The 8,722-nt window shown below is 38.2% G+C and overlaps 1 protein-coding gene and 1 long non-coding RNA gene across 4 annotated transcripts in view; both read right to left on the bottom strand.

The window, feature by feature from the left end:
- The window catches only part of Gpc5 (glypican 5), a 1,368,055-nt gene that overhangs the window by 834,475 nt on the left and 524,858 nt on the right, over positions 1-8,722 (bottom strand). The window lies entirely within an intron of this gene.
- LOC116085378 overlaps positions 1-8,722 on the bottom strand; it is a 39,846-nt gene that overhangs the window by 11,533 nt on the left and 19,591 nt on the right. The window contains exon 2 of the long non-coding RNA XR_004116522.1: positions 2,002-2,095. This is a non-coding gene — a long non-coding RNA (uncharacterized LOC116085378). The remainder of the gene's footprint in view (positions 1-2,001; positions 2,096-8,722) is intronic.

Genomic DNA, 8,722 nt, shown 5'->3' with positions numbered 1-8,722 from the left:
GAAGGGGTAGAGGAAAATGAAGGAGAAGAAGGAGGAGGAGGAGGGGAAGAAGGAGGAAGAAGAGGAGGAGAAGTAGTCAAAGAAGTCAAAGAAGCTGGATAAGGAAACTGTAAAACATGGTGTAAGTTATTCATACACAGGCTTCCAAATCAAAACACTCTGAACTAATCAAGGATCCTGAATGGACAAATTCATAAAACTGGACATCTAACAGACAGAATGAAACTCCAGAATATTCAAAACTAAACTTATTTTTATATAGAGAAAGCAATTCTTAAAACAGAAACCAAGGTTGATTCCAGACAAAATTCTGAAACAGATTTTTAAACAGATGACTTTGGTGCAATTAAAAATGGAATGAGTGAGCCTCAGTATGCTAAGCACTCATTTCCGTTGCTCTGGCAATCTCAGGGAATTTGAGGGGAAAACTAGAATATGCATTATGTCTTAGGTAAGCCGAGGCCTTTTATCATATATTTTGGAGGAGGTGAAAATGGTGAATTTGATAGCAGAATGTTGATTGGAGTTATATGATTGAAAGAAACAGTGTATTTGGAATTAATTAAGAATCAATAATTGAAGTCTCTCAAAGTTTTGTGTTCCTCTGTTTTCTCTCTGTTCATTAGAACACTCAGTAAATATCTGGCTAGTTTCTCTGAATAGCATGTGTATGTATAATGTAAGTCATTCATTAGCAATGTTTCTGATACTTTATGAATACATGAAGTGGTGAAAGAAAGAAGTATTGGGTGCTATAACATTATTTCAGTGGAATTTTATGGGAAAAGGTTTTTTCCCCATTGAGGTGAAAAAAATATTACCTTTAGTTTTCTATTGTAAAGACACTGGTGTCCCCATGCTTGACTTTTATTACTTTGAACCAACCACTGATTCATGAGTAACATCTTCACAATGTAGGCAAAGTGACACACACTGTTGAGAAATTCAGAAAAACGTTCTCCATTCCTAGTTGTAGCAGTTGTGGTTCCTGTGTAAAGCACACCCTGACTATACAATTGCCTCTGTTCCGGTTTTCTGTGTAAAGCACACCCTGACTACACAATTGCTTTTCTTCTGGTTCCTGTGTAAAGCACACGCTGACTATACAATTGCTTCTCTTCTGGTTCCTGTGTAAAGCACACCCTGACTACACAATTGCTTCTGGGATTTATATAATTGTGTTTCCCTGTACCTTTTTATTACATTTGCTTCATTTGTCTTCTCATTTTTGACTGCTTTTATATGTTATCCTGTATCAACTGCCACTTGATACATGATCTTTAAAAATCCTGGCCATCTTCTTATATCCCACCTAAGAACTAAGGTGTCTGGACTATGAAGGTCCTTCACTGTAACTGACAATTTCAAGTGTACTGAAGATTTCCTATCAAGTATATGAGATGCTTTGAGATCAGATCAAAAAGAAAGGAATCAGGTTTTCACCTATATAAAAGAAAAATCACTTTGATGGAAGTACAATTCAATGTGTATATAGATAAATCCCAGGGCAGCATTGCCAAGCATTCCAAAGTGTGTGTTAAAGTGTACACATATCCACATGCCACCACCCCACGCACATAGACAGAGAGACAGAGACAGAGAATCATACACAGTCACACACATAGTTGTTGACTTTTGAAATTAAAAATTGAATGGGAAAAGTACCTGAGTACACTGATTAGTTTTTGTCAACTTGATACAGACATAGGCACATATAGACAGAGAGAATCTGAACTGAGGCATTGCCTCTACTAGCCTGGCCTGTGGCATTTTGTGGGGATTATTTTTTATTGTTAATTTGTGTTAGAAGGCCAAGCCCACTGAGGGCTTGTCTCCCTTTGGCAGGTGGATCAGGCCTGAATATAAAAGTAGATGAGCAAGCCAGTACATAGCATTCCTTTATGGTTGCTGGTTAGTCCTATCTCCAGGTTCCAACTTGGGCTCCTACCCTGGCTGCTCTTCATGACAATCATAACTTACAGCTATATAAACCTTTCTTACCCAAGTTGTCTTTCTTCTTCTTTTTTTTTTTTCAGTTTATTCTTACATTTTTTTTCGGTGTACGTTATCAAGTTCAGTACATAGGTAAGGAAACCTGTGATAATAGATGCATATTTGACAACATGAATACCAGTCTTATACTAATAAAATAAGGCATTAACAACTGTGCAGTATTTAGAATAATAATTGCATGTTGGAGGATAATATGATTCTCACAGAGTGATAATTACATAGTATTATATGTTAATGATAATGGCTAATATCCCTAAATTAATGAGACAGGATGTGATGTTTAAAGCATTCAGAGTCTAGATGACATGCCTTTTATCACATCTGAACTATTTCTAGTACATGACAGGTAATAGGTACTCAAAGACACTCATTTACCAGTAATCGTTGAGTGCATAAATTTCTCCCTAAGTAAAAACCATATGTTCATTAAAAGACCATCAGGGTGCTTCTTCATCTACAGCATTCAAAGTCACCATTTACTAACAATTGTATTACTTTTACATAAGACGAATCCTCTTTTTATGCTGGTGTCATGAATTCTTTTTGTTCTTCTGACGCCAGGGTTGTAATCTAAGTCAAGTGTGCTTATGGTTACCTGAGCTATGTATGACTAGGAGGCTGCAAATCACAATCAGACACGAAAGAACACTAGAACAGAAAGACCGTTTAATTTCCATAACAGTTCTTTAACAGATTCTTTTTTCTTTGCATGAGAAAGGTTTTAGGAACACATTTAGAAACTCATTTTCTAAAGCCTCCTGGTAGAAGTGGGTATTCTTATGGAGACAAGAAGGCATATGGCCAATGAGACTCTCTAGTTACAGCTTCCAAATGAAGATAATGAGACAGGGGAGTGGGTAGAAAGATGTCTAGAAAGCTGTAGCCTTGACTTCGTTTTTCTTTTCCTCTTGCTATTTTATGACATGAAGAAAGTACCTTTCTATTTTGAATGCTAATTATCCTAACTGTATAAAGGGCCTAGACATATCTAAGACAGCAACAGCGATTACTGCAGTTCTCAAATGAGGTTATGTGTGTCTGTCTACTGCAACAGTGTAAAAATAAGTCCTGCCTTGATGTTTGGACCATGAAGCAGTCAGTCAAGGAACGGAGAACAAAGAGACGCTTTCAGCCTCATCAGAACAGACTGCCTAGTGTATTCTAGAACACCATCTCTGATCCTTGAATTGACTCCTGTCACAGGTCTACATTTTATCTTTCTCCGGCTTGCTGAATGTATTTTGAGTTTCCTGTGATAACTGTGACCTTAAAACAATCAGTATCTGTCCTGCACTGTAACATGGATTGTGATTTTTCTTGTTTAATGTCTGGTCTGCTGTGACAGCCTGCCGCTCTGTCTCGTTCTAATCAGCTTTTGTCTGAAGAATGAGATTTCCTGTTGTTTAGAATCCTGTGCAGTAAATAGGTTTTCAAGTACGCGTGCGAAACCCTTGGGGTCTTTGAAACAGACATTCAGGTGAGAGGTTTCTCTGCTTCCTTAGGCACAGATTTTTGGACAAACCCAAGTAAACATAGCAAAGAGCTCCAATCTCTCTGCATTGCTCTATGAACTTCAAGCTTTCTCATAAATACATGATGCACTCTGAGCAATGTTTTTGTTATATATATTTGAAAACAGGATGCTTCTGTTTTAGTATAAAATTAATGTTTGTTCCTGGGTTGAAAGGTGAAGACTTCTACATCTCTTTCTGAGGCTAACAGAACAATGAAATCGAAATACTCATCTAGAAGCTTTAAAGCTCAGTATGCTGAAGGAAAACAACAAAATGGAGAGTTCCCGGTCACATAAAAAATAGGTATGCAGTTAATGGACCTGAGATTTAGCCAACAACTCTGAGAACCTATCATTTGTCATATAGAACAATAACAATCTTTTTAAAACTAAAAAACACCTCCCCTACCCCCCTAAAAGAAGGAAAAGAAAAAAAGAGAAAAGAAAAGAAATGAAATGAAAGGGCCCTACTTTTTTCCAGGATTGTTCATGAGAACCTTGTGTGACATTATTTCTTGAAAGCATGAGAATGCTGCCTGCCCTGGCTGGTCTTCTAACAACAGTAAGTTGCAGAGGTCACCCTGAGCATGCAAACCATATTCTCTCAGTGTTCACTGTCTCGCAGTGACGCAGTGAAGCAGACTATTCATTTTCACTTTAATTATGTTTGTAAATAGGAAGAGAGGCAGGTAAGAAGCATCGCAGGGCTCCCGCAGAGGTTCTGGAGGGAGGTATCTGCAGATTTGCAGCAATCACCTTTGCAGGTTTCATTACTCTTCGACGGAATTTTATTGACTGGGAAGCAGGGTGATATCTTATTAAAACTGCATTTGTTATAAAAGTTGTTTAAGGAAACATATTCATTTGCCACAATTTCTTCCCACCTGATTATCTGTTCATTTATGACTTCCCAACTAACATTTATCCTTAAGACAGTGTAATGTTTATGTAACCTTGATTGCTACCTAATTTGCTTACCAACTGACAATTAATCCTTGATATATTGCCCATGGCACTCAACCCCTATTGCTTAATGAAGCACTGAGCAACAGTCACCTTGTGTCTGTGTAGAAATTCATTGACAAGACAGTCTTGCAAATTAGCTTTGGCTTAAAAATGCTGTTGCAAAACTAATGTTTTACTCATATACATACCAGACACACAATGTGGATTGATTGTTCTGTGATTTCAGTCTGTGTAGGACATGGTGATAGATGATGTTGGGAATGTATAAAGCATCTTTTTGGAGTCTTAGGACCAATGTCCTCTGAGCAAGACTATGTAGGTGTCTACAGAACCATTTTTTAGAGTAATGACTAGGAAAGCAGAGAAACTAGACCACTATGACAGGTCCAACTTCAGAGTCTGGCTAAGCTTGCTAGAGAGATTAGAACCAACACAGAGATGTGAAGTCACACTATAATGAAAACATAAGCCTAGGAACAGGAAGCAGCCAAACCCATGGCCAGACAAGTAGACAAGTATAATTCATCCAAAACTATAGCCATAGTTACCTTTGTTGGTATTCTGTCTAAACTCCCCACAGGAACCGCCACAGTTCCTGGCAAGAGCCAGGTATGCTCTTCCTCAGTTACCTGGCAACCGCCAGGTAGGCTTGGCTCTCTATAAAAGGGGCTGCCTGGCCGCCACTCTCTTACTCTCTTGTTTCTCTTACTCTTACTTCCTACTCGCTCACTCCCTTTCCATTCCCTCCTCCCTCTCTCCATACCTGGCTTCTACTTCTCTGCCCTCTCCTTCTCTCTGCCTTTCTCTGACTCTACTACTCTCTTAACTTCCCTACCCATTCCCTGAATAAACTCTATTCTAAACTGTACTGTCCTGTGGGTGCTCTCTCAGGGCGAAGAGATGCCTCGGCATGGGCCTGCAGAGGCACCTCCTTCCCCCACACCCCACTAGAACATATTCTTGTAGCTCCTTCTCTTTTTCTGATCACAACAACCCTCAATCACAACATTTAAAGTTTTAAAACTTGGGAAATTACATTAGAAGAACACACTGCCAAAGGTCTTGGTGACTAAGGCATTACATTCCTTGTATATATTTGAGGGATTTGCCAGGGATAGAACTCCATATGCCTGAGTGTACACACTACCAAGGGACAATGTGTATTTTTGTTTTCATCTTTTTGGAAGTATCTCCTATGAATTTTCAGGATGCAACTTTCCTAAGTTATCTTAAAGAACTTATAATGTGTGCTTTTTTAGTCATTGCAAGCTGTGCTTCCCCTGCAGGGATTATAACATATGTAGACATGAAATATATGACAAAGTAGCACAAGAGACTGCAGGGTAGCAAAGAAAAGTTACATAGCACAAAGTTTCTTAGAGGGTTTAAAAGCAGGAAACCTATTGTTTCATTTGTTTTCTTAATTAGATATAGTAAATCACAGTTGTATCTTAAAACAAAGCTAACCACCAAAATTAACAACGAAAATGTATAAAAAAAAAGCCACTAGGAAGACAATAAATTATAATAATTAACTCAAAAAAGGAAAAAGTCATAAAGGATAAATAAATCATATACAAAATAATAAACTCAAACTTTCAGAAAAGAGTGAGATCTTCACATGTAATTTATCTATGAGGATTTAGAAGGCAAAGATTGTGTCATCAAGATTAACCAGGTAAAAACACTTGCTGCACAAAGCCTTATGACTTGAGATAGATTTCCTGGATCCACATGATGGAAGGAGAGATCCTACTGCTGAAAGCTGTCTTCTGACTTACATAACTATGCTGTGACATGCCCCACTTCACTCTCATAATAAATAAAAAATGTAAATGAAGAATAAGTAAAGGCAAATATTGCCATATTGACTTTTAAAAATAGGTTATTTATACTATATAGGCAAACATCACATTTACAAATATAAGAAGCAAAGAAACAATGACAAAAGATACAGCAAGCATTACACAAGAAAAGCTTCCTGATAGAGCTAGCCTGATATAGCTGTCTCCTGAGAGGCTCTGACAGTACCTGACTAATATAGAAGTAGAGTCTCACAGCCATCCATTGGATTGAGTACAGGGTCCCCAATGAAGGAGCTAGAGAAAGGACCCAAGGAGCTGAAGGGTTTGCAACCCCTTAGGATGAACAACAATATGAACTAACTAGTACCCTCAGAGCTCCCAGGGACTAAAATTCCAACCAAAGACTATACATGGTGGGACTCATGGCTCCAGCAGCATATGTATAGTAGAGGATGGCTATGTCGGTCATCAATGGGAGGAGAGGGCCTTGGCTCTGTGAAGGTTCTATGCCCCAGTGTAGGGGAATGTGAGGACCAGTAAGCAGGAGGGGCTAGGGTGGTAAGTAGGAGGGGGGGAAGGAATAGGGGTTTGTTTTATTTTTATTTTATTTATTTATTTATTTATTTATTTATTTATTTATTTTTGTTTTGTTTTTGGGGAGGGGAACCTGGGAAAGGAGATATTGTAAATAAAGAAAACATCTAATAAAAAAAACATCAAAATATATAATTTACATTTACATTAAAAACCAAGAATCTTGCATGGCAGAAAGAAGAGTCTGACACAGTTCCTGACCCTGGAGCAGAATCAACAGTGTAGGATCCTCTAAGAGTGCTGATGATGGCTAGTCATAATGCTTATTGGTATAATAATGTACATAATTCACATTATGTTTCTCTTTGGGGAAATTTTGTGCCCACCAAAGTTATTTAGGAATGTTCTCCCTGTCAAGGTTTATGATTCCATGATAATTAGAAGTAGCAGAAGTTCAGGAAGTAAGGGTGCATTTCAGTTAAATGATAAATGCTGTGATCTTCAGCAAAGCCCTTAAGGCTGTGGGAAAGAACTCTGAAAACACAAGTTTAAGAATATATAATTTCTCAACTATCCAAAACATAAGGATGCAATATGAATAACATGAGGGACTCTATGGACTTAATAGAACAGAGGTAGCTAAATAATGAGACAAATTGTCAGAAAGATATTAAGCAAGAAAATAAAGAGATTTGGGGAGTGGTTACCACAGAGCCGGATCCCACTCAGCTAAGTTTATTGTTTGTGCTTACAAAGGCAGGCAAAGTCCTGAGTTCAAGGAACTCAGTCTAGGACAGAGCTAGTTTAGGCCTAGGAGCAGTGGAAATGGTGATCTTAGACCTGAATCACATCCAGCTAGCTTGTTGACTATGTTTGCAAAGGCAGGCAGATCTCTGAATTCATTGCCATGTTAAAAAACTATACTTGGTGTCTTTTTCTAAGAATTAAGGGGTTTAGGTCATAAAACGCTGATTCATGGGATAATCAAAAGGGAACCTATAGTAAATGATTGAATTGATATGTAAATAAAAGACTGGGGTTTTGGTCTGGAAGACATGAGCTGTCTGGAGATCTCTGGGGAGCTGCTTAGCAGACCACAAGGCTGTCAGCTTGTACCCATGACTGACTTTAAGTTATTGTCTTGCACTCCCAAACACATCTTCTTCAGAACCGCTCTCCAAGTCTAGGCTGGTCCTTGGCACATACAGCAAGTGATAAATGTAGATATACATTTTGAAATACATTTGGAATACACCTGCAATCCCAGCACTCTGGAAGCCTAGGCAGGACAAAGTAGCACAACAGGCTGGAGGGATAGCAAAGAAAAGTTACAAGGGAGAAAGCTTTGATTTCTTTGGGTTTTTTGTTTTGTTTGTTTGTTTTTTGTTTTTTGTATTTTTGGGGTTTTTTGAGACAGGGTTTCTCTGTGTAGCCCTGGATGTCCTGGAACTCACTCTGTAGACCAGGCTGGCCTCAAACTCAGAAATCTACCTGCCCCTGCCTCCCAAGTACTGGGATTAAAGGCATGTGCCACCACTTCCCCGCAGAAAGTTTCTTAAATGATTTGAAAGAGCAAGTATTTGTTAGATAGACCCAGTAATATTGATATCATGGTATGGAATCAAGGAGTAATTACTTTCTTACAGTGGTGCCTATGGAAAGCAGAATATCCATGATGCCCTTGATAGAAGTTAATAGTACACTCTCATACTATATGCAAAACAAAATGGGAAATTATTGCAATTTGAAATCAATTAAGACTTTGGAAACAATTCTATTTAAGAAGCTTTCAAGGAACAGACGTGAGTTTTGGAAAGCCAATTCTGGATTCTAAGGAGTTAAGCTTGTTCTTTCACATTTTAGAATGTTAGCAAAGAACAGGCTGTGTTCA

Source organism: Mastomys coucha, unplaced genomic scaffold (genome assembly GCF_008632895.1).
Source record: "Mastomys coucha isolate ucsf_1 unplaced genomic scaffold, UCSF_Mcou_1 pScaffold9, whole genome shotgun sequence".
Classification (NCBI taxonomy): Eukaryota; Metazoa; Chordata; class Mammalia; order Rodentia; family Muridae; genus Mastomys; species Mastomys coucha.
Note: the sequence above shows the minus strand (reverse complement) of the source record. Positions and strands in the feature narration are given on the sequence as shown.